Source organism: Falco cherrug, chromosome 6 (assembly GCF_023634085.1).
Source record: "Falco cherrug isolate bFalChe1 chromosome 6, bFalChe1.pri, whole genome shotgun sequence".
Taxonomy (NCBI): domain Eukaryota; kingdom Metazoa; phylum Chordata; class Aves; order Falconiformes; family Falconidae; genus Falco; species Falco cherrug.
In genome coordinates this window covers 81,110,542-81,136,155 of record NC_073702.1, presented here as the reverse complement: position 1 = coordinate 81,136,155, position 25,614 = coordinate 81,110,542, and the positions used below count along the sequence as shown (strand labels likewise).

The window sequence follows — 25,614 nt, the reverse complement described above, 5'->3', positions numbered from 1 at the left end:
ACACGTCTGAAATGTAGAAAGAGAAGTAAAACATAACTGAGTGGCTGCTTCATTGTCTGTTCTACGCGTACAGAAGAAGCAGAACACTCTCAGGTCTGAAACAGAGCACGGGTTCTTTGTTGTCCTTTTGGTGATCTTGGCTTTCTAAGTCAGCAGAATGAGACAGTTTATCCATGGTCTGTGATGTTAATGATTTAGAATGTTTTGGGGGTTTTGATTGCTGGGTGTCAGTTCCTGGTGGAAATGCTATACTACTTGACTGCTGGTTTTCATGACTGTCTCATACTATTGCAGTTTTTAGAATGGAATATGCTGTAGGGTATCCTTGATGGGTATAAATTGTTACACAAGTGCCTTATTGAGATAAAACTGTATGGTGGCACACACATTGCCAAAATGCCTTGTAAATCGGTTAGTATTTTACTCTAGATTGCTTCCTGGTGGTAATTGAAGCTTTATAATAGAAGGGTTTGTCGTGGTTTAGTTTTGATTCAATGGTTGAGATAAAGGATATGTTTCTAGAACTTCGGCAACCTTGCAGGTTTGTTTCAGGTCGGGTTAAATTCCTCTTAGTTACTGAATGATTTTAAGAAGAGCAAAGGGCTGTGTTCCCAACAGTGCTGAAGATAAGGTACTGAATGGGTGAGGGAGACCAACTTTTGAGGCAGAAGACGTGACATGGCATGGTGGCAATGCTATTGAGCTCTGCTCAAGCTGTGCTACCTAGCAGAATGCGTGAAGGTGCAGAGCCTTGCTGTCTTTCTAAAATATGATTTTCTATAAAATGTTTGGGTCTAAAAGATAGCAAGAATCTTGATGTCCTTTTAAGTCCCAATAAAGGTACACAACACTCATCACTCTAATTTGCATTCTGTCCTGTGCATGGACTAGGGGCATGAACCTTAAATTAGAGCTATTATAGCTAATGTTTGGGGGAAAAAAGTACAACTCATGAGTTAGAAAACGCACACGGAGAGAATGAGTTGTTCTCTTTCTATAACAGTAGTTACTTGCACTGTGTTTCACAGAAAGCTTATTTGAATATATTGGGCTATATTATCCTAATGTAGTCTCCTAATATTCTATTTACATCTATTTTGAAGTTCTTAAATAAGTATGTCCGAAACCTGCTTATTGTTGTTTTATTTAGAAGTAGGTTAGGTTATATCTGAATAATGTTGAAATCTGTTAAATCTTAACTGGTGGAGTTTTCAGTTGAGATTGTAAATGCCTTTTTTAACACTGCTTTTATTTGTGATGTGTGCTGATTTCCAAAATGTGTGCAAAAATATGGGGGGAGCGGCTTTGTCTCTTGGCCAGGTTATTTCTTCCCCCCCCCCCCCCCCCCCTCCCCAGCAGGTGGCTATTACTCCTGTTGCACAAATACTGAATAGCTGTAACTGCTCCACAGTTAAAGACATTTATGTAAGTTCAGCAGCAGATGGCTTCTTTAAATGCACAAACCCAGAGACTGTCTTACTGAAGATGGAAAGAAAATCACTGTATATGGCACATGGCAAAGTGAAATATTATCCATGCTAATTATTCAGTAATTTAGATGAGTTGTATTTTTTTTTTCTTTTCCCCAGACAGTAAAGTCTGTAAATGTCTGTGACAAATACTGCTTTCGCATATTTCTGTAAAGCAAACAAACCTTGTTCTTAGTAGTTTTTTGTTTTGCAGGAGGCAGGCTATTATTTGTGCTTTTCTTCATCTCTCTTCTGGTGCAGTAGTGCTTTTTGGGATGCTTCTAGTCTGATTGGCAGGCTGGCATATTTAGGCATGTCTGAAATACAGACTGTGTTTTTCGTTCAGACTGACACTAACTATGCCATGTTTGAAGTAAGTTATTGACGCTTCCTCTGCAAGAATAATGGATTTAAGAATTTAAACTGGAAATTTTGTACAATCCCAGTTCTGTGTGTTTTTTTTTCTTCGTAGAAAAGAAAAAAATACATCTGTCAAACACAAATGGAAAAGGAATCAAAATGAGGCAATTCTAACCAGAAAACAAGTTTTACTTTTAAGTTTCTTCACTGACTATTCTTCTGTTTTGCCTTTCAGTAAAGAACAAAGGGCTGGAAAACAGCCGTAGAGGTGGTAATCGTAATTGCCTGTATAAAAATGCTTGTGAATGAGCCTTCTCTGCAGCTATATCAGGGAGAGGGAGGTGGGGTGGGGGGGTGGGCACTGGAGAGGAACAATAAACAAACAAACAAACAGAAACCCAAAGCATCAAACCCAACGACTTCCCTTGCCCCCATCAGGTAATATCAATTATATATTTAGTAACAGTTCATGGAAACACTGGATGAGTGAAAGAGTGGTGAGCAAATTTATTTATTTATTTATTTTTGGTCAGGCAAACAGACTGGAGTGTAAGTATATAGATATTGGACTCTAGTTGCAATGGAAATCCAAAGTATAATAAAAATGTTTCCTTAGACAAAATAATTGAATAATTCATTTATAATTTTATAAAGTATGTAATGATCTATTATTTCATTCCAAAAAATGCTTATTCAAATCAAAATTGTTCTATAAAATTTACACTTTCATGGGATTCAGATTTGTTTAATATAAGACAGGTACTAAATGTCCAGTATTACAGCCTTCATAAAAGGTATTATTTCCCAGAGTTCACTTAATGGGTGATCCCATACTGATCTTTGTCTGTGACAAACTTTCTTTGACTTCAGTGAGACTAGAATCAACATGTACCCAAAATCTGTTACCAAATCCTATTGATCTATGGATATGGATTAATGGTACTTGGGATGCTGAAAGTTTTGGGCTGCTTCCAGATTAGTCCCTCTGGACTTGAAAGAGGGATTCTGTTATTGTTACAGTATGTTATAGTGTACTTATCAGCTCAGATGACAGCTCAAATCTCTGTACTCTTCAGAAAGGTTCAGCATTAATTCTTTGGTTTTTATGGGATACTTATATATTCCATATATATATATATATACATGCATTGTGTGAGTGTTTAATTTGGCTTATTGCACTCTGCTATTACACTATGTAAATGAGTGTTGACTATAAAAAGCAGTGGTAGTGAATTATGAGACTCATATTCTTGGAATTAATTTGATGACCAATTATGCTATTTTTGTCTCTGATATTCGAAGGGAAATGGGAGACATTCAAATGCAATTCTGGGCATTGTCAGTCTTTTCAGTGTTGTTTCAGTGTTGAGGTTGAAAGAGGACTGTAAAGAATTTTGAACAGAATTTTCAATCAAATGCCCAAGTTCAGTGTGTATGAGAAGCACTATGAGGTTATGATTGTGTTGAATGAAGAAATGATCAAATTAATTTCTAACTTTGGCAAAAACAGTTTCTTTAAATTACGGAATGTTTCAGTAGGAGAGCTGGATGGTATGTTAAAGATCTTGATTTATGTTCAATACCCAGTTTTGTTCCCTGCAGTTCAAGAGGGATGTTGAGGAACTGGGGAGCGCTGCTGCTTGGAGCAAATGATCTGGCGGGAGAGGCTGACAGAGTTAGGCTTGTTTACTGTGACAGAGAAGCAGCTATGGGGTGACCTAAGAGTATCCCATAGATGCTTGAAGGCTAGTTACAAAAATGAAGGAGCTGAATTTTCCTTCAGTGGTACCAGACCGGCCACAAACTGATGCAGTATGTCCAGTTATGCATGGGAAAGAACACTGCTGAGAGGCCAGTGCAGCCCTGGGAAGGGGCAGCCTGGAGAAGCTGTTGAATTTTCTGTCTTTGGAGGTCTGGAAGACTCAGCAAGACAAAGCCATGCCTGACCTTTTCTAGTGTTGGTGACAGTCCGGCTCTGAGCAGAAGATTGGACTGCATGACTTCCAGAAGTCTCTCTCGGCGACTCAAAAACTTAAACTGGTTAGAATTTTGATCATCCTCTATGCTCTTTCTTTTATGACTGTATTCTAAAGTGACTGGCTCAGATGTGTCTTTGAAAAAGCAAACACTGTCAAAAACTGTGTCCTGCACACAGTAAGGCAATGATTTCACAAAACTCTGCTCTTGCTTTGGAGAGAAAATAAGAATATCATAAAAAATCCCCTCCACTATAGCATTTGAAAACCATCCTGCTTTTCAGAAAACAGAGCTGATAAACGTTTTAGGTTTTTCCATAGTACTTCAAATCTTGCTTTCCAGAAAAAAAAACCCAAAAGTATATTTGCACCCCAGACAAAAGTTAATGACAAATAAAATATTAAGCAGGCGTATGGGAACAGTATAAAGATAATTAATCTTATTATTTCTGTGAATAGTGTTCATAATACTATAATTTAGTTCTTTATTTGACACCTGGTTTATGACCTGTGAATAACTTTTGTGTCTGCCGCTTTTAAGCGGTTGCCCTAAGTCAGTGCCACGTGCCTCTTCTCTTTAACTGGAAATTGTCAGGTCCTACCTCATCTTCTAACAGGTGGTTGTTGTTTGGTTTGCTGGGTTTGTTTTTGTTTTTGTTTTCCAAATCTGCTTTTCTGTGGATACCATCAATAGTTTCTGTCTTGTTTAGTAACTTCAGTTCTGAGCTGGTAACTCATCTTTATTATTGTCATCTTCTACGCTTTCAGGAAGTTTCCTTTTTTTGTGTTTAGGCAGTATCAAAAGCACTGCAAACATCTGAAAATACAGGGAAGCGCTTCTGGCTTTCATTGTGGGGTATTTTATTTACCTTTGCTGTGGTCATACCAAGCCACTCACATTTAAGCTGTGTATGTCTTCATTTCTATGATGAAGTTTGGCATTACTATGTAATACTAAGTGTGTGTGTAAATATATATATATATATATATATATGTATAAATAAAAGGTGAGGACTAAATGCTGAGCTACTCCAGGCAGAGGACAGAAAAGCAGCAACCACAGAATAGACCTGAAAGTAACTATACTATCTTTTTTGTATTGCCTGTTATGTTTTCTATAATTTGTGGTCCAAGCATGCTATTTTGTAGTGCCAGAATTGGTACTGTTTCATGCTTTCTTTGTGGTCTTGATTATTACATGTTTTCACTGTGTGGTCAGAATGAGGTGTTGCAAAGGGAGCAAAAAATACCTGGAGCTGAACACTGTTTCATAGAGGAAAAATAAAAAAAAGGTGGGAATGAAGATTGTGTTCACATTATGTACATGAATGGCAGTGTGTGAAGTGGCATATTGAAATTACAAATTATAAAGATTTATTTCTTTATTACCTTGTATTAAAATAATTACTTTCCATAATAATTGCCAATTTATTGTAGGTTAAAAGACATGTAGTGAAATATGGGCGATGGGGGTGTTCTGTTGATTTCTGACAAAATCATCTTGGTGTAATGCACGATTGAGAAGGAGGTTCAAAAGTTAGAGCTCTCTCTAGCTTACACTTTCTGTTTTCAAAGTGGAGAATATTATTTACTTGATATTAAAAATGTGATGGAACTCTTTCAGGTCAGAGCAGGGTTAGTTGTTTTCTATCATGTTCAGGATAAAAGTATAGTTACATTTGAGTGCATGTAAGAAAGTTATGATGGCTTAATGATATTTTAATATAATAATATAATAAAATAGTGTTTACAATACACTATTGGTTTACTCTTTAAGTAGCAGTGCAAATAGGTATATCAGTGTAATTTAATATTTATTCATTATTCATATTATTAATTATTTATTATTAATTATTATTAATATATTATTTATTATATTAAATAGTGTAATTTATTATTTATTTATTATTTATATTATTTATTATTTATTATTAATTATTATTAAGATATTATTTATTATATTAAATAGTGTAATTATATTAAATAGTGTAATAGTATTATATTAAACAGTGTAATAATTAATATTTATTATATTAAATAGTGTAAACACTATTTTACTAGGGCAGTAAACACTGCCCACCTTATGTGTTTCTTAGCAAGCGCTCTGCATTATTCATCTCGGAGAAAGGATCATCCAATCGGCAGGTTGCTTAGCGTGTTCCGTAAACAGTTCTTCTCGGCAGTCGATCTGAGAGTTAAGCAGACAAAAGCTGAATGGATATTGCTTTTCAAATTAGTACTGCTGTGTAATTAATTGCGCTTAATTAGCAAATCTTTTTTTAAGTATTCAGACTGCAGTGATGTAATTTGTTTTCCCAGGTAACTGATCACATAACAGGGCAGTTTGGCTTGGTATGGAAAGCTGCTTTCAACAAATGCCAGCTTACTTGCATGTTTCATTGGAAGTTTTTTGACTGAACCAGTGGTGATCTATCTGGTGACCTTCAAATTAACTTGGGCCTGCTCAGTCCGCCCAGCTGGCGTGCTGTTGCTTTAAGATGCGAGATGGGTGTATGGGCAGGGTGCTCTCCAGGAACTGATGCTGTTGCCTGTGCTACTCTCAGCTAGATGCTCAGAGTTTGGAAACGCATCTTCTGGGGAGGCATCCCTCCTTTGCTGGCATGCACAGGGACCGGTAAGGAGAACTAGGAACAATGTTTATTGTGATGGTGAAATACCTTCAGACTGAGCTGGTGAGGTTCAGCCAGCCTGGATCAAAAAGGTATCCCTTCCACAGAGAGGCAAATTTAACTTTGTGGTCGTATTTTTATATTTTATATGATTTTATATTGTGACAGTACTTGTGATAGATGTGCTGTGATAGTAGGTGACAGTGATAAAACTTTCAATTTCCTTTTAAAACTGAGTGGTATGTGTTGCCTGCCACATGGTTAGTGGTCTCATCTGCTTGACTTCTTTTAGAATTTGAATTTTCCACACATCGCTGGGCAACAGAGGGTTACAAATCTTAGAGAGATAATTCTTACTATGACGGATGTTGGTATTTTTGAAACTCACAAACAAGTGTACAAACTGAAGTGCCAGGCATCCTGAACCAACCCAAGTTATTTTTTCATTGTGCTTGTGGCTTTGCTACGCAGTTCAGAATACAGAGTCCAAGAAAGACCTGTAAATGGGGAATTCCATTTTGAATTTTTAATAGACATTGTCACATTGCAACCAGCATTTGTATTAAAAAAACCTTGTCAAATAAGAGAGGATTTTTTAATTTTGTATTATTTTTTTTATTAGTCAGAGCTGGCTGGATTTGTACATGCTTATCTGGGCAGCATAAAATTAAGAAAGAATATCGATTTAGAAGGAAAACTCTGTTCACAAGTCAATGAATTAAAGAATTGTGGCGTCTAAAGGATTTTACAAGCTTTAAAGCAAAGATACTGCCTTGTATAGCTTACATCTAGGGCCTTTGAAAAAACACTTGGGAGTGTGTAACAGCAGGAACTACATGGAAGAAGGAAAGACAGAGGGTGGAGTTTGGGGAGAACTGGAATGCAATGCAAACGAAGTGAACACCTGATCAGGGATATCTGTTGTTTTCTGCAGTCCATGCTTTTGTTACATTTCACTTTCTGAATGTTGGTGCCTGTTATTTTTCTGTGTCTCCTTTTACAGAGCTAAGGGGGGAAAAATAGGTTTGTCAGTCTTGTATATAGCTTGCTTATTGTGTATCTTTGTTTTGTCTCACAGGAAAGCACGCTGCTACTTCCTTAACCTTATTGTTTTCCATTTCTCAGTCAGTGTTTCAAAAAGAAGCAGCATTTCTCTGAAATCAAGAATTACAATAGATTTCATGTATGAAACACCTGGGCAGTAGGAAGTGAAACAGAACTTTTTAGCTCTCACTGTTTTATGGCAAGATTTCTGTTGCCTTTCCTTCCTGTAAACACAAGTAGTCACTTGGAGTGGGAAATAGGCTGTTTACAGGATATTTTTCTGCATGAAAGGAAGGAAAAGTGCCTTTACAGAGATCAGCCTATTGTGTTGGGAATATTGGAAGTTGTATGGAGCTAAATTGAGTTTAGTGTTTGGAGGGGAAATACGCAGCAAAATACATGTAATCAGTCTTTACCGTGTGAAGTGCTAGGTGCCCTCATCAGCTGCTGAAATCAAAGCGGCAGTTAGGACATTGCGTGCGCTTTAATTTTAATTTACAAATCCTAAGTGTAACCTGTGATCATTGCGAGAACTTGATCAGATATAGGCTAAACTTGAAAATAAAAACTAAGAGCTTATGGCATGGGGCTTTTTTGTAAAAACAAGCACTTTTGATACTTGTACTTTTCATTACTGCTTCAAGTTACTTTTGCATATCTGTATTCCAGCTGGCTGTCTTTGAAATACAGTGTCTTTGATAAGGAAATGTCATAATTTGATTTTTCTTGAAAGTAATGACTTCAAATGTACATGTAGAGTGTATATATTTTCAAAGTTCTGCTTCACCTGTGAAATATGTTAACTATAATTCTGTTATGAATTGGGATACTTGCCTGTGTTATAAAATTATTTTCTGTGAATAGTTATTTGATTTTCATTTGTTTTCTGTAGCACCAACAAGAACCTTTATCATCAGTAAGAACTGTGGATTAGGTATTTAAATTCTTCTTAAGCATTATAGAATAATCTGGCTTTCCTGACATCTCAGATGTGTGTATAAGCTGATAGGACAGACAATGGCTTTGTAGATAAAACTGAGCAGGGTAGGGGAAAATATGCATGCAGTATTACTTGTCTGTTAGCTGTACCTATTTTGTCTCTTTTGTCCGTTGTTCACACAGAAATTCTACTGTCTGGGCATTTCAGTCTAATTTGGCAAATAAGACTGAGCATGTGTACGTGTGTATGGAAATGGCAACTGAGAGGGGTCTGTCTTCGGGGTCTGTCTTGGTCAATGTGGCATGTGCCTTGTGTTTGTCCTTATGGAAGAAATAGAATCCTTCCTTTGCTGCATGTGTGTGTTTTTGTGTTCTTCTAAGCCAGAAATGTCTGGTTGTTTGCTTTCTCTCTCTATTTTTTAATTCCTTCTTCATTCTAAGTAGAGAGTTACTAAAAGAGCTACTGCAGTCATGAACGAGACTTTATCTAGGTGTAGAGGAAAGCATGAGGTTTCTTCTTAAAAGTTTGGAGTCTTGAAGAAACAAATGCCAATAGCATCCTACAATCTAGACCAAATGGCTCACAAAGCATTAGCTAGTCTTTGTGGCGCTATGTCTTAATTTATTTTGCTCAACGACATACCATTTTGAACACAGTATTTTTTCAAAATGAATGGGATCTCGGATGTAATTACATTTTTGTCCTGTATATTCTTTAATGAGGAAACCATTAGGTTTATATTTCACATGTAAGAAATGTTTTTCTTTGTATGTTGCAAATGTAATATATCCAGCTTCATTTTGTATGTGTAGGAGTTTGAATTACACTTTTCTAGTACATTTGCAAGGCTTATCTTTCAGAGATTCACTATGGCTTCTTCCTTCCCATGAAAGTTCTCCTATATTCCCTCGGATACCCTAGCAGAAATACAGCTCCTTTACTACGAGTTGAGCATGTCCAGGGTACATTGGACCTACTGTGTAGATTGACCACAGGAAGCTGGTATTCTGGTCATACTGAACTTGCTGTGGAGTTTCTCTCTGCAGTGACCATCTGTACAGTGTTTCAGAGCATGAGGAAGCCTCCTTGTAAGTAGGCTGTCCTGGCTAGGGTGCTGCCCATTTGCCCATTCTTTCTGGAATCAGTTTCTATTGCTTAGCTGAAACTTTTTGAGTATAGAAAGAAAATGTGCCGGGAGAAAATCAGATGTCTGGTACCGATATTATTCTCTCTCACTTTTGCTATGATAACAAAATAGGAATAGAAAATACTAAAAGATTGGACATAAGTAATACCAAAGATCTGTGCAGAAAATTCATGTTTTTGTGGTTGAAAATAAGGTGCAGTGCATGGCAGGCAACGGTTTTATGAATGACTGACCTTTTGCCAAACAGGAATATTAATAACGATGGGCCTTCCTAATCTACTTAGGAATTACTTCTACCTGTGTTGCAGGTATCTTTTTATGTGAACTCTCCTGTGCCTTGTCATTGGCGAAGTAGGCTTCCTCGTCGCTGTAGAAGCAAGGCTCTAGTTTTCAAATCCAAAGGACATTTCAAAAAAGAAAAGACTAACAAACCAGAAAATGAAATGCATGTATTAATTCCTGGAGAGAAAAACCGATGCCGGTGGGACTCAGATATCCGGGAAAACAGATGTATGATAATTACTTTACGCTCAGGAGTTTTGTGATATCTAATGCTACAAATACGTTTTAAAGTACGTTCAAGAAAATAAGCATAGTTACTCCTGTTTTCTGGTTTAGAATTTGTTGCTTTATGTGAGTTTGAAGGAATATACATTAAGTGTTGAGTATTTCTTTTTTTCCCCATTTAGAGATCTTTGTGAATGTAGGGGCAAGATTTTGGGGAAAAAAATCTTAGAATGGTAGTGAAATCATGAGTTATTTGAAAAATGTATTTAAATTATTTGTCTTCTCAATTCTTAAATAATCTTTTCTTGATGCAGTGTTCTGTATGAGAACTTTGGATTAAAAAAAATATATATGTGGACAAAGCCTTGTGTTTTCCCATTTGGCTGCCTTACAAAAGAACTACATAAATCTCTAAATCCTACTTTACTTTGTGGATCAATTGATTCCACTTTCAACTGCCATAAATAGGCAATCTGGAAATTGTCTTCGAGACAGATATTTTGAAGCTTGCTCTTCTAGTGATTTGCAATGTGTGAAGATATCATTTTTTTAGTAAGACATTAATAATGGAATTTTCATAAAATTATTTATAGAAAATGGAAACCAGTTTCTTCTTGAAGACTGACCAAATTCCATAGCCATTCTAAAAAATCTATTTTCCATTTTTGCAGTTGCTTTCTTGTCATGTATTTACTTTTCTGGTTCTCCCTCTGGCCGATACTTCCTCTCATGCAGATAATATAATTTATGAATCCAGAGGCTCCTATTGGAAAATAAACATGTATTTTGGTTATTCTTATCCGTCTGGAGACAGTTATAGGGTTTTTTGTTTGTGTGCATATATATTTGATTTAGTTTATGATTAAATTTCAGTTTTACTTTGGAACAAATGTGTCTCACAGTGACACTGTGAAACTGCAGTATGGACTTGTACCTATATAGAACTATGTGTATCTCTTATAAATTGTGATAATCCTTGTTTTAAATTGTTGTCCGTTTGTCAGATTGGACTGAAATACGTGCCAGTTGCTGCCCCTGGACCACTGTGTTCAGCTTTGGGCCCCTCACTGCAGGGGGATGTGGAGGGGCTGGAGCGTGTCCAGAGCCGGGCAGGGGGCTGGGGCAGGGGCTGGGGCACCAGCCTTGTGAGGGGCGGCTGAGGGACCTGGGGGGGTTGGCCTGGAGAGGAGGGGGCTCAGGGGGAACCTGATCGCTCTCCGCAGCCACCTGACAGGGGCCGTAGGCAGCGGGGGTCGGTCTCTTCTCCCGGATAACGAGCGACAGGACGAGAGGAAACGGCCTCACGTTGCGCCGGGGGAGGTTTAGGTTGGGTATCGGGAAAATTTCTTCACGGGAAGGGTGGTGAAGCGTTGGGACAGGCTGCCCAGGGAGGTGGTGCCGTCGCCACCCCTGGAGGTGTTTAAAAAATATGTAGATGTGGTGCTGAGAGATGTGGTTTAGTGGTGGGCTTGGCAGGGCAGGGGTAGCGGTGGGACCTGATGAGCTCAAAGGGCTTTTCCAACCTAAGCAATTCTGTGATTGTACAAAGATAGAATTTTTGCTCCCAACAATAACATAGATGAGAAATCTGTCCTATTGGACTATCTTTCATTCTTCAGCTGTTTGTTTTACTGTATACAAAGATTGTTTAGAATTTGGATACTCTTACTTCTTACGGGTTTTAGGTGGTGTTACTGTGTTCCCAAGTTCGTTCTTCCAGGATTTGTGAATAAAATGTTAAAAAAGTTTATCTCTGGCTTTAGTTTCAGCTTTTGCTTGAGTGAGGTTTATGTTTGAAATCTGTCTTCATCAGATGTTATTTTGGGGTTAGGAATGAGATTTTTCTTAATTTTTTTTTTACAAATTGTGTCTTCTGTTGGCAAACAGATTAGTTATCTAATGATACTGGTCAACAGTACTACTGGTATAGTTTAGTTTTGGTTTAGTTTTTTCCATAAAGCTGCACTGGTGAAAGTTTTTGCTCAAGCTCTAGGTTATAACTACACCAGGAGTTTTTTGCTAGTGTGAGCATACTTAGTTTTGTCCAGGCCTAAAATGAGGTTAATAGTATACTGTCCTGCATTCCATCGGTACGGGCTTTTTGTTTGTTGCTGGTGTCTATAATACATACATTTGCAGTTGAGTTAGGATTTTGAGGCTTTGTGTTCTTTTCCATTGTATGCACTATTCTGTGAAGTACTTACTAGAATTATTTTTATCCCTATGGTGGTGATTTAGTACAGGAAATAACATCTGTTCCTGCTGTGTGTGTTTTTCTTTTTTTCCTTTCTTTCAATATGAATGTAACATTGTGTATTTTCAAGCTAGATGTTACTATCTGAGGTCATGCTAAAAGGAACTCCCTTTGAAACTGTTAGCGCAGATGTAAAATAGGTAGCCAGATCACCTTATTGGTACATCATGGTTTTATGTTCTCTATCTCTGTATGTTGATCAGACAGACCTCTCTAAAATATTTGTACTTTACATGTACTTTTATTTTACTTAATTTAGAAGTAATAGTAAAAATGTCAAATGTAAAGTTTGCAGTGTTGGATACTTTATTGGCTGGAAGTCATCCCACAGATTCTCATAGAATGCTTCTAAACTTTTTTGATGAACTGACTACTGTCTTCCCTCAAAACATTTTGTGTAATTTCATGAATTTTTCTCATCTTTGTAATTGAAAATATTATTAGGCTACTTGCTTTTTATGTTATGGTTTTAGGAATAGCTGTGGACCCTTTATCATGACCTTTGAAGCAGAGCCATAATGAAACAGTCTAATGGTTCGGCAGCTACTGGTTCATGACCTCTTCCCCTAGCAAAGTTTTTTTTCCATTTATTGCTGGTAAAGCACACAGATAAAAGCTTTAAATTCTCTGTTGCAACACATAACATGTGGTATGTGTTACACTATGATGAATTTTAAAGCCACTGATGTGTTCTGGATACTTTGTTTTCATGTATATTTTACATAAGTGTTCATTTATGATTATTGTTTTTACTTACTCCTTAGTATCGTAAGTGCACATGTTCAACTGAAAATAACCCCCAAACCTCTCTCATTTGAATTGCAGGTATCTCCATTTTACTGATACCGGAAAAAAAGTGACTCAAGTTGGCATCCTTTGGGAATCCTTCTAGCCAAAGGTATGCCTAATTTCTAACTAGTGACAAATATCTTTTTAGTATGTTTGGAGTATTACCTGACCTCTTAAATAACATGGCAGCTGTGCTACTGTCTGTCTTGATGTTTGACATCTCACAAACTGAATTTCCTGGGGATATCTAAAGCATCTTAACAAACCCATAAGAGAATCGTTTATATGGCTCAGTGTACAAGTGAAGTTCAGTCTTTTTTGAAATGCGTAACTTGGCAGGTTGCCTCTCATTAATATTGACGCGTATGGTACGATCACTTTGAGCCAATGCTTATTATACAGCTGTTATTCTACAGAAGGATTCCTTAATATATTGAATAAGTTAAAAATAAAATCATTATTTCGGTGATTTGGAAATTCTTAGCTTGGTCTTCCTCTGGAAAAGAGCTAATATGACCAGAAATAGACACTAGCATAATATGCTGAAAGAGTGTCCTTTGTAAGGGCTAATTAAGCTACTTGTAGAAAATTCTGAGCCCGCAGCTGCCAAAAATCATGACATCTTGATGTTTCCTGTAGCAAGAATTAAGAAGTACAGTCATACTCCTATAGCTCTTAACTCTGCAAAACTCCTTGATCTATTCTAACTGGATTGCTTTATAGTTCTAGTGTATGGCTCAGGTTTAGAAATACTTCATGTTGGCTGAACACAATCTGTCATTTAATGAAGATACGCTCCCTGCAGCACAGTGAAGAAATAATTAATGTATTGGGGGATGAACACATTCCCGTCCCTGTGTGCAGGCATGTTTAGTTTGGAATAAAACCTGCTTGTGGGGATTTATAGATAAATTGTTTACTTTCTGCAGCATGAAAACATTTGGGGACTATTTCAATACAAACTTGAAAAACGTGATCAAATTCATTTGTTCTGTTTTCACTCCAGGGGTTCACCAAGAATACCGTAATCTAGAGCGAAATCTGCCACATATGTAATTCTTCAGTTAATATTATTACCTAGTAATCTGGTCACTGTCAGACATTATAAATATGTACTGTAACTGCTTTTGTTTGGAGTATCATACTGATAGTTATAAAAAGTGGGAAATAAATTGTGTATAATTGTGTGAGACTTCAGTAAGAGTTTTAGAAGTATGCTTAGTTGCTTGTGGTCCAGATGAAAAACTTTCAGTCTTTTACAAACCAAAGAAAACTAACTGAAAAGTAAAACGATGATTGCAAAATTAGCAATATGGATTTCTCATATTAAAAGGTGACAGAGATAGTAGCAAGAGGGAGAAGTAGTTGTGGAAGATCTCTTTTTTAGAGAAGAAATAGAATAATAGTACAGGGCTACAGTATGCTTTGTGGCTCATTCAACATTCCTGGGGCAGTCTAATGTCAAATGTGTATCAGAGGTGTGTACCAAAAATTAAAGGTAAGAGGTATTAAATGTTTGTTGATGTGAGGCTACACTTTGATATAATTCAGGATTTCACAATTTTACAGCTGCTGTAGGAGAAAGTAGGTAAGGAAAATGCTGAAAAGTTTTCTTTAAGAGAAGCTCTTAATATTTTCCTACTTTCATGTTAGCACTGAAATTACCTTTCAATGAGTATTATGGGAAGAAGTGCTGTACTCGTGTTCCTTCTTTTCTATGTAATGGACAGATTTTTAAGGGGTGGGGAGGTGGCAAGGTGAGCCCCTTCTGCCTCCCTTCTTTCTGTATTAATAATATTATGAGGCTATGATCAATGTGAAATCATATCAAACTTAAAGCAGACACAGAAGTTTTAGGTAATCTTCTAAACTAGGCTGCTAATTTTTGTAGTAGTCGCTTTTTCTCTTCTTTACAAAGCACCAAAATAAGGAATTATATACTTTTATACCAAGAAAAGTAAGTGAATGTTCTGAGAAACTAGTCTAATTTAGCTTTTTCCCTGATTATTGTTACAATTGAAATGCTGTGTTTTGTAAGAGTAGATTTTTATAGAAACAAACTATAAATTATATGTGATATATGAAGTGTAACTTATTTAATATAATTTTCTTCTTGTATTCATTCTAGTCTCTTCATTTGCAATTTTTTCAAGCACCTTCTGTAGTAAATACAATGCTGTGTGCTCTTTGTTCTTTTTACACAGGAAGAATGTAAAAGATCATTCGTGAAGCTGGTTAGAAACTTCTCTTTTCTGGCAAAAACTTACTTTGCCTGATCCATTTTTTTCTTAAAATACCCCTTTTTTGAGACAGGAAAATAAAACTAGAGTTTTGTGTTTGGTTTTGGTTGTGGTTTTTTTTTTTTTTTTTTAATGGAACTGTCCCAAAATCTTTTTAGTTTTTGTAAGTTCAACACCAAGCTATGTTTGCCTAGGAAGTAAACAAAGCTTGTAAAAGCTGGTGTGCAAGCATCTAATGTCCATGCTGGCCGCCAGCTTTTCTGACTAGGCTGTAACTGGTGTGAGGCAATGTTTTTCTTTCTGACTGAGCCTGGTGTAGTGATGCAGTTCCCATGACAGACATCTACAACATAAACAAGATACCTGACTAGGGAGGTCAGCCAGACATGGGAGACAGAGCAGAAAGAGAGCAGAATTACTAACAACAGCTGCTTGTGAAGTACCCATGGCTGTTGAAGATACAGGACAGGGCTATCCATCCAGAATATTCCAGTATTCCAAATGCAGGCTTGAAGATAATTGCTGCCTTATACTTTATAGTACTCTACATGCAATTGCAGTTTGTACTTCTTTTCCTCCAGTCTAGTAGTTTTCTCTCTGCATCATGTTGATGACATCAGTAAAACTTTTAACTTTCATTTTCAGCTACATATTGTTTCCAGGAGAAAAAAAAATCTGAAAGAAGAATTGATTTTTTTTAAATTTTTATTTTAAATTTGTTATGCATTCAGAAATTTGTAGTAAAGATAACTGCTTTTGGATTCTGTATAGGTTTGTCAATCTATTCAAAGAATCATAGATTTAAGAGAGTCTGAATAATTGACCTTCCTTGCCAGTGGTTTGGCATGGTTGGCTTATGCTTTGATGCAAGAAACAAAATTGAACTTTCTGACCAGCCACCTGAGTCCCTCTGCCCTCTGTGCACTACAATATTTAAACTGGGTGGATGCTCAATAGCTACATGTTACTGTATATCAGGTTTGAAGTGGCTTCCTTTGCTCACATGAACTTAATAGTTTCTTTCCACTTCTCATCTAAGACTCCATTTTTCAATAAATGGTCTGTTCCGTAATACGGAATAAGATCACCAGACTCTTGTGTTGCTGAGCCTGATGAAGCTCTGCTATATTAATAGCAGTGTAGAACATACCTCTGAAAATTTTACCTACTACTTTTCATATAAGCAGTGTGTTTTGTTTCAGAATTAGTCAGACTGAGAGGACAGTATTTTAACATATTTGGTATTATGTGTTGTCAAGAATATCTGCATTTGCATAATGCTAATTATGTAGTAAATGAGAACTTAACTCTGCTAAATCTATTTTAGTATTGTATGATAACTGCTAGTACTGTATGTGCTGTATCTTTTGGCTGTACAGTTAGCTAAGGCATAGTAGCTGTTCAAAGAATTCTGGCAGAAGCTGGAAAACAATTTATAATTCTTACTTGCTCTCTCTGTGGTTCAGAGTAATAGTAGTTGTAATATAATAATGCTGCAAAAAGAATGAAGATTACAGATGTCTAGTCTTGCATGTATTAATATACTGATGAGATGCATTGTTTTTCCTTCATAATTTGCAAGGTATGTGACACAAGAAATACTGTTTTTTAGAGCTGGGGGCAGAAAACTGTGGTTTTCTCATCCATGAACCAAATACACATTGATTTTTATTTTTTGGGATGTTTTTTGTTTGTTTGTTTTTCCATATATCCTACTAAAATGCTTATGTCGAAATAATTCTCTTGGTGTATCTTAAAATTATGGTAGTACTGGTACTGATACTGATTAGCAGTTTTGGTAATCCTGATTTTGAAATGTGTAAACCTAGAGTATTTTGTAGACCATAAGAAATTTTTTTCTATCATAAGTACAGGCATAAGGAGATGAAAAGAAAATCAATCTCATTGTAGAAAGCTGTAGTGGTTTTGTACCTGAAGGAAGTTAAGTAGTAATAGTAGCACTAAAATAAAAAAAAAATATTTGAAGTTTGTTTCTGTTTAAGGGGTATTTTAGAAATGGTCACACAACTCTAAATGCTTGAGAAATGTTTACAGTTGCAGGTATTTAAAAAGGAATCTGAATTACTTGTATTAGGATGTTTAGCTCTTGCAGCTGCACAGGCCTGCGTTATGTCTGTAGGTATACTGTTAAGGCAGAGGAACAGATACTAAAATTAGAGGCTGTACATCCACATAGAATATATAAATGACAGATTTAAGTGATACACTTACCCATGCTTACCTAAGTCATCATCTACTTCCTGGGTGACCTTTTGATTGGTAGCATGTGTCCAAATATATTAAGCGAATATAGAATCAATAAACATAAATGCAGCATTTGGTCTTAGTTTTGCATCCAGTGGCATGTTTTGTTTTAGTAATAGTAATAAATAAGTCCACCACTCCTCCACCTTTAGTTACTGATAAACTGAACCACCACTTATTTCGTATTTCTGATAATTATTGTATAGGGACACATGTACATAGGACAACATATCTGATTTTAAGTTTGGCATTTTGGTAGTGTATCTGTGACCTGGGAAAGAACCTGCTTCTAAAGGCTTATGCATTTATGTGAATTACTGAAAATCTGAAGTATTGAGAGTTTGTTTGTGGTGTTGATAGTTACAAATGGTGGTAGATAGAACAATACAGCTCACATATAAACATACCATATTTTCAGAAACTAATGCAAAGAAAGAAAGTATAGCAGTAAATCCGATCCAAAAAATTACATAGATTATAATGTGATACAACTTTTTCATGGAGAACATGGCACACATTTTGTGCAAAGAAGATTGTTACCAGAAGCTGAACTGTACTGGACAAACCACAGAATTGCTGAGGTGGGCAGGCATCTCTTCAGATCACAGAATCACAGAAAGGTCGGGGTTGGAAGGGATCTCTGGAGATCATCTAGTCCAACAGCCTGCTAAAGCAGGTTCACCCAGAGCAGGTTGCACATTATTGTGTCCAGGTAGGGACTCCACAGCCTCTCTGGGCAGCCTGCTCCAGTGCTCTGGCACCCTCAGGGTAAAGAAGTTCTTCCTCATATTCCGGTAGAACTTGTGTTTCAGCTTGTGCCCATTGCCCCTGGTCCTGTTGCTGGGCTCCACTGCAAGGAGCCTGGGCCCATCCTCCTGACACATACCCTGTAAGATACCTGCATGTTTTGATAAGATCCCCCTCAGCCTTCTCCTCTCCAGGCTGAACAGGCCCAGCTCCCTCAGCCTCTCCTCATAAGGGAGATGCTGCAGTCCCCTGATCACCTTCACTAGCCCTCCCCAGTAGTTCCTTGTCTGTCATGAACTGGCGAGTCTGGAGATGGCCACAGCACTCCAGATGTGACCTCACCAGTGCTGAGTAGAGGGGGAGGATCACCATGTTCCTCCTGATGCACCTCAGGGTCCCATGGGCCTTCTTGACCACACAGGCACGCTGCTGGCTCATGGGCAACTTGCTTTCCACCAGAACTCCCAGGTCCTGCTCCACAGAGCTGCTTTCCAGCAGGTCGACTAATAAGTGAAAAATAACTAGCTGGAAATGCAGATAAACACATACCATTTTTGTCAATAGCAATGTGATATGTTTAGTAATCCCATATGATGTCTGATGTCTCAAATATCCCTTTTCAATCTCCAAATTGTTATTTTTTTCCTCTGTGAGAAGAATTAAAATATACTTACTCAGGTATAAATAAAATACCAAGCTGCTTTATTTTTCAAGGCATGGTATGCTATATACTTCAGTTTTGGAGTGGTACATAGTCATAATCTTTCTTCTGTCACCCAGGAGAAATTATTAGATCACATAATCCAAAATACTATTAATACTGTTTGTTTGTTTTTGCAAAATCATATCAATCTGCAGAGTTGGTCTTGCTAGTCTGGTTCTCCTCTGTTGTAAATCTGGCAGGACTTACCAGTTCAGGCCGAGGGCTATTTTGGTTCCTAAGGGCAGCAAGCCAAAAAAATACCTGTGCTGTTAGGTTTCTCTGCACTGTGCCTCACAAAGTCTGGGGTTCTGGGAAGATTTATTAGGTTGGTTGGATCTGTCCATTCAACTTGCCGAAACTTGGAAAGCAGTAGGACTCTCTTACCTGTTCAAATGCTACACCACTCTAAATAATAGAGATAACAGTAAGAAGCCCTAGTTGACCACTTGTGAAGGCGTGCATTAGCAAGGTTCACCAAAAATAGAAGTCAGAGTGGATTAACATGCAAGTTAATAAAATGGAAGAGCTTACTAATTTGTGTTTTGTGCTAGCTGTTTTGGAGGGGCCGTGGGCAAAAAAGAGGGAGTGTTGGCAGGTTGGGTATACGGAAAGGAAGGCTAGGATCGAGAGCTGGAGAGTGGTGAGTCTTAGAAGGGGGATGGCTGTTTTCAAAGACATGTGGAGAACCTAGTGTAAAACCTTTTTTCCCTAGCCCTCAGCAAATGCAGTATGTATTTTCTTTTTGAGGAAGAAGCTGATGCACCACTGGTGCTAACTAAAAAGATAATAGAAGTACAAACAACAAATGCCCTAATAACCAAATAAAAAGAAATGAAAGTAAGTTGTTGGGAGGGAGAGGGAAAAGGATGCACACCATCTTGATCTCTTAATTCATATAATCCAATTTATTTCAGTAAATTGAATTGTGTGTTGTTCTTTTATACAAAGTGAAGGATTACAATAAGTTAATTGGAGTCCTTTTTTTCTGGCTTATGCAGAAAAAGATCTCTTATGAAATATTTGAAATAATTAAGAATCAATGCAAATACTTTTGGCGATAGGCTGAAGAATGGGTCAAAAACATATCCTATGAGCTTGGTTTTGGTTAGTACCAAAACCATGCAGGATGAGTGGGAAGGTTGGAAAAGAGAGCTAATCATTTGTGAAGGAGAGAATTCTCAGAAAAAACTGGAGAAACAGGACATAGAATGGGAAAGATAAGAAATCAAAAAAATAGAAGAACTTGAAAATGGTTCAGGGGAAGCCAAAGCTCTCTGGAATTATAGCCGGTGAAGGATGCGAAGGGCAGTGAAAAACCTGCTGTAAGTACGTATGTAGTAGAAGGAATGCTAGGGAAAAATGTGAGCCCACTGATGAATGGGGTAGGCGATCTGGTGACAAAGGACACAGAAAAGGGCTGAAGTACTCAATACATTTTTCACCTTAGTCTTCACTGTTAATACCAGCCTTCAAGAATCCCAGAAAGTGTGGAGCAAGGAGGATTTACCCTCAGCGGACAAGGATTAAATTAAAGAATATTTAAAATGAGCATGAAGTTCATGGGACTTGATAGGATGCATCCATGAATGCTGAGGGAGCTGACTGTTGTCAGTGTGAGGGCAGTTTTGATTTTCTTCAAAAGGTCATGGCAATTTGGAGAGGTTCCTGAGGACTGGAGGAAAGCAAATGTGCAGGAAGGATCTGGGGAAGTGCAGGCAGATCAGCCATGCCTGTCCCTGTGAAGGTGACAGAGCAAGTAATCCTGGAAGGTATTTCAATATACATGGATTTTAAAAAGGGAAAAAAACCTGCTTAACCCACCTGATAAACTTCTATCTGGCTAGCTTGGTGGATAAAGGAAGATGGCCTTGAAAAATGGACAGTGAGGTAGACTGAAAACTGGCTGAAAGGCCAGGCTCAGGCTCAGAGGGTTGTGATCAGCAGCGCAGAGTCCATCAGGTGGACAGTTACTGGTGTACCCTAGGGCCTGATACTGGGTTCAATACTGTTTAACATCTTCGTTAGTGATCCAGATGATGGAACTGTGTGCGCCCTCAGCACGTTTGCTGATGATACTGGGAGGAGTACATGAAATCTCCGATGGTTGGGCTGCTATCCAGAGGGAACTCGACAGGCTGGAGAAATGGGCAGAGAAGAACCTCCCTAGTTCAACAAAGGAGAACACCATGTCCTGCATCTGGGGAGGAGTAACCCCATGAACCAGTACGTGCTGGAGGTCAACTACCTGGAAAGCAGCACGGCAGAAAAGGACCTGGAGATTTGGATGGACAGCGAGTTGGACAAGAGCTGGCAATTTGTCCTTGTGGCAAAGAAGGATAATGGTGTTCTAGGCTGTACGAGGAAGAGTGTTTGAAGCAGTTTGGTGGAGGTCATCCTACCCCTCAGTACTGCTGAGGCTACACCTGAAGTATTGTGTCCAGATCTGGGTTTCTCAGTACAAGAGAGATACAGACATAATGGAGAGCATAGAGTGCAGGCCACAAAGAAGGTTAAGGGTCTGGAGCATGTCTCCTGTGGGAAAGGTTGAGTGAGCTGAGACTGGCCCAGAGAAGGCTCAGGGCAATCTCATCAATGTATAAATATTCAAAGGGAGAGTGTAAAGAGGATGGAACCAGGCTCTTTTCAGTGGTACCCTGTGACAGGACATGAAACAATGGGCATAAATTAAAATACATGAAATTCCATCAACATAAGAAAAGACTTCTGCTGTGAGGGTGGTCAGGCACTGGAACAGGCTTCCAGGAGATGTGGATTCTCCATCCTTGAGGGTATTTGAAACCTGACTGAACATGGCTGTGAGCAGCCAACCTGTCTGACCCAGCTCGAGTGGGGGTGTGGGGCTAGATAATCTCCAGCAGTCCCTTCTGACCTCAACTATTCAATCGTTCTGTGTGATTCTGAGGAAATTTATAGGAAAAGTGTTGAAACTGTTGTGTATTTTCCAAGGAAGAAAAAGCTAGAGCATACTGATAAATTCCATGAATTAAAAAGATTAAGTCAAGGTAGCTTGCAGCTCTTTCTTAATCAAGTTGTATGGAAAATGCTCAGGTCATTTATTTCTTGGTTAGTGAGCTTAGGTGGCAGGGTAATAGACATCAGGATTTTTTTCAGGCTCAGTTAATTATGGGGTGGGGGGAAGATTTAACGAGCTTTTGGAAGCATTTTCCAGGGTCAGAATGGATTGTCTGAAAGGGCTATCTGTGCTTTGAATTTTGTGAAACTGCCTATGCTGTAGTATTTTTACCTTGTCTATGGAATGTCTGCGTTTTTGTTTTCAGTAAATTTTAGTCTTAAAATATCAATAATATGATACAGATGACCTCTTGTTATATTTGGTCTTGTCTTGGGTAGCCTGTCACATCCATTCCTATCTAAAAAATGCAGACAGCTTAAAATAAGCTCTTGCAGGCTGATCTGGTCTGGTTATTAACCCAGCACACTCTGAGCCCTGTCTATTTGCAAAGATGAGTGGGGAGAGGAGGGGGCAGGAGGCAAGGAAGCATCTAGTTTCAAAACCAGAAATCTCACAAGTATTCTGTTTGTCTTTGTTCATCCTCTAAAAAGTTATTAATTTGCTACAAACAATACTTTGTAGTTCTTACCTGTTAGACTTTTTGCATTTTTCTCTTTGTCTTGCCCTCTCACTTTTCTCATTTAGCCTAGTAACCTGATTTGTTGCCTTGTCAAATTCTTCCTTATGAATGGAGTGTGTACTCTGTCATGCGTGGCGCCCTGGGGGGGAGGGGCAGGGTGGGTGGAGGAAAGAGGAATACAGAATTTTTCCAGATCCTCCACTTCATCTAGTGTCCACTTGTATACAGTTTTTCTGTTCCATCTCATCGCAGATTAGAGAAAGTGATATGAATGCAAAGGAATCATACTTAAAAAAAAATAAACAGGAAGATTTTCTTCTTGAAATTTCTTGAGGTTTCTCTGTCGTCTTTTAGACCAGTGACATTAACTGTTCTGGACAGCTTCAGGAAGGGCAGGGCTACATGCCAGCAAATGCTGAGGATCAAAGTCCACTGCAGCAACAAAGTTTTCTCAAAAATATAAACTAAATTGGTAAACATTTTTTGAAGTGGTTATTTCTAAGAGGGGCAGGAACACATGCTTCCATTTCACGTGCTTTTTGTTCAACATATATACTGACTGGCTGCTTAGAAGAAAGGAAGAGTTCAGCTGTTCCCATATGTGACATCCTTCCTTCTGTCATTTGTCTTTTGGAGATTGTAGGAACGTGACCTTCATTATTGTTAACGATGATAACAGCTAATTATGTTTGGGTGACTGGCACATTAGATAGACTATCTGTTTCTGCTTTGCCTTTTTTTATTTGTCAGTTGGCTCCAAAGCACCATTCACCGATATTTACTTAATTTCTCTTACTTAGTGATGTATCATGTTTAGAAGCCAGCTACAAAGAATGTGACTGATTTTTTTTTACTCTGATTGTTTTCATCTTTCCCTCAAGTAGGATTTATTTATTTTTTAAAGACAACATTTAGAAATGTCTTCCTGCTCACTTCTAAACTTTAGAATACACCTGTAGAAAGATTTCTGTGTGTTTTCCTGTTTTGTTCTCTTTGGCAAGTGCTTTTTAGCATTTTGAAGATCAGAGAGGGCTGCAGGTTCAGTTCAAAACTATTTTCTAAGGAGCAGATAAACAGATGTCTAGTCTAGCCTTTTTACATTACATATGCTGATTATTCAATTACACTTAGCACTTGGTAGCTTCGTCTGAGGAGGAGGAAGAGTGTGGATTGTAGGACAGCTGTATGCATTTCAGCTAACTTGGGTCTCCAGGGCAGCCAGCTTTCGTGGTACTTTCGGATTTAGCAAGGTAATCTTGGATCTCTCTTACCTTGTGTGTAATAAAGTTTGACTTTGAAACAGCATTCTTAAACTGCACAATAGAAATAAATGTTTGAAATAGTTTGTTTTTCTCTAACAGGTTAATGTATGCAGCTACGATAGATTTGAAGTTACTGAAGTGTGGTGTTACTGGAGGAGGTAGAAAAGAAACTTGTTCTGTCCTAGGATTGCTACCTGTATAATGACTTGTTGGGATTGACATTTTGTATCAAGGTAGTGGTGTAGCTAAAAAGCTAAAACGAAGGCTATTCTTTAAGTTTTCTTTTTTCTTTTCTTTTTTTTTAGAGTGTTAGCAGAGTGTCTTTTTTAAAAAGTAACTGTGAAAATACAAAAATTGTCAGACTGCATACTGAAGTTATGTTGCAGTTGACAATTGTGTCTTATGAAATAAGATTATTTTGTTTAGAACCTCCATGTTTGTGTTCCTGTTGCCCTTGTATTTTTTTGTTACTATGCTCACACAGGAAACTATATAGAATTCTGCATTGTGTTAGGTGTTTGTAGCTTACTATGAGGTGTTGAGTGCATAGCTTCCAGAACTGTATACTGAAGTAATTACTGTTGGAAGCTTCAGGTTTCCTGGTTTGAAAAAGGTGAACTAAAGCACAATTTGAAACCAGATACATTCGTGACAGAGGAACAACGTGACAGTTGTCAGTGAAACAGCTGCAAGTCTATGGAAAGTGTAGGGCCTAGTAAAGTTATACCTGTGACACTTTCTGAAGCAAAATTTGAAAACAGAATTTTGTTGCTGCTGTGGTGTAGGGTATATCTAATAAACTTTTTGCAGAGATATAGTTTGTTAGGTTTTAAACATTTAAAGTCATCATCCAGAAAAATTAAAATCTTCCTTTTAGTTCAATGAGATTAAAACTTGTGTTAGTTTTAAAATGTGAATGAGTAAAGGTAACTATCTTAGAATGATCTTGTATAAAAATAACCAGCAACTATTCTGGATGGACATAAGGCATTTTGTTCAGGGTTCAAGAGGTATAGACTTTTTTGTAGAGCACTGTCAGAAATAATGGTATCTTGGAGTATTGGGACAAAATGAGAGTTCTGTCTTGGTAAAATATGCATAATATCTTGTCCCTCTGTGAATATCCAGCTGAAGTGGATGATGCAGTATTAATGCTTCACTCATCTGGTTGATTTAAAATTAGTTTGTTTGTATTTTAATCTGTTAATATGAATAAATCTTAACTGACCTGAATTTTTTTTTATTGCCAGAAAAGTGTCAGTCCCTCATACTAAGCCCCCAGTGTTGGCCATAAGCTCAATGGATGGGTGATGAGGGACCAGGTGATAGAGTGCGTTCTATCCCTCCTTTACCCACATGCTCCCTTGTCGGAAGTTTTCTCATATTCTTGCCTTCTCTTTGTTTCACCCACTAACGCAGTACTCTCCCCTGGCTTTTATCCCTATCCAATAATTGTCCGGCACCTTCCTCTCTTTTGCTTCGGTTAAGCTGCAAGGTTGTGTGCACATGATCCGCATAGTTGCTAAGAGAAGGGAACTGAGCTCAGTTGGCACACGCAGGCCTCCTGGCCCTGCTGTGCATGCATTCATATCTGGGATGTATTTTAGGCATATGTGTTTATATGCTTCCTGACCTGAGGGATCAAGCAATCCAGTCTTGGAAGGCCT

At 37.8% G+C, this 25,614-nt stretch overlaps 1 protein-coding gene across 8 annotated transcripts in view; it reads left to right on the top strand.

Moving 5' to 3' along the window:
- The window catches only part of SIPA1L2 (signal induced proliferation associated 1 like 2), a 152,158-nt gene that overhangs the window by 17,985 nt on the left and 108,559 nt on the right, over positions 1-25,614 (top strand). For 7 of the 8 annotated variants that reach the window (XM_055714155.1, XM_055714159.1, XM_055714157.1 and 4 more), the window contains exon 2: positions 13,153-13,225. The exons of the other annotated variant lie outside the window; for it this stretch is intronic. The gene's annotated coding sequence lies outside the window, so the exon portion shown is untranslated. The remainder of the gene's footprint in view (positions 1-13,152; positions 13,226-25,614) is intronic. 8 annotated transcript variants of the gene reach the window in all.